This window comes from Falco punctatus, assembly GCF_963210335.1.
Source record: "Falco punctatus genome assembly, chromosome: 2".
NCBI lineage: Eukaryota > Metazoa > Chordata > Aves > Falconiformes > Falconidae > Falco > Falco punctatus.
The window spans coordinates 62,945,835-62,946,917 of NC_137581.1; positions in this window are offsets into that span (position 1 = coordinate 62,945,835).

Genomic DNA, 1,083 nt, shown 5'->3' on the forward strand with positions numbered 1-1,083 from the left:
AATAAGTTGTTCAGATATACAGGTTTATAGCTTTTATTTTTCAGATACACATTATATACTTGCCCCATGAAAGTATCAGGGCACATTTCTGCTAAGGGTTTGACAGTTTCCAAGAACAATATCATGGAAATACACATTTTTCCCTATTTAGAAAATAATTTAAAAGTCATTTTACTGTCAATCTCTAGTCTCTTTCATGTACTTCAGAGTGAAGGCTTGAAATGCATTTGAGTTGAGTTCTTCTGCTGTTTTCTGCCATCCCCAAGAAAACTCAGTGTCATAAAAGGATCTGGGAAATTTTGCTCTTATGAGGACGGCACTGAGTTGAGAGGACTGTGGTAGAGTTCAGCAGCTTTGGATGGACTGAAGAGTCCATTTTCACTGAGCTTTTCATAGCAGGTCCTCCACATGGTCAAACCGTGTTTGCACTTTTTTGCTGAGTGATGTAACTTCTGGGATCACTACAAGAATTTCACCTGCAAGAGGGCTGCTCCACTTAGCTGCAAGAGGTAGTCCCTAGTATGAAGAGTAAGCTCCCATTACTTCTTCTCTTGATGGCCTCCAAGTGTGGGGGAAGATGGTGCCAGATGAGGGGTAGACAAGCAGCAAGTGGGAGTCACAGACCAGGAGATCTGCACCTGGAGGTGGGAGCCTGGGGTGGGAAACAGAGCTGGAGAGACAGGCAGGGAGGAAGAGTTGAAGAAGGTGGCAAAAGACGGGCCAGCAGGGAGTCTGATTTGGAGAGAAGGAAACAGGTAGAGAACAGGAGCTGGGTTGAATAACCGGTGGATAGGAGGAGTACAGGGATGGAGACATGCTGCACAGGGAAGATTGCCTATAGTGTGCTCTTTTTCAGAACTAGAAACTGAGCCCAGAGGACATGTCTGTGCAGCATGTAGCAAAATACATTGTCCTATTCTATGCTAGTCTAATCAGCTGCCTAAACAGCCATTGAGGGCTCAGAGCTGCCACAGGCTTTTTTGTTAGATATAGCAGACACCTAGGGAGCCAGGAGTCCGATCCCTGCTTAGCAGATCCCAGATCAGAACCCAGTATTAGTCTGTCTGATTAGATCTCTATGGG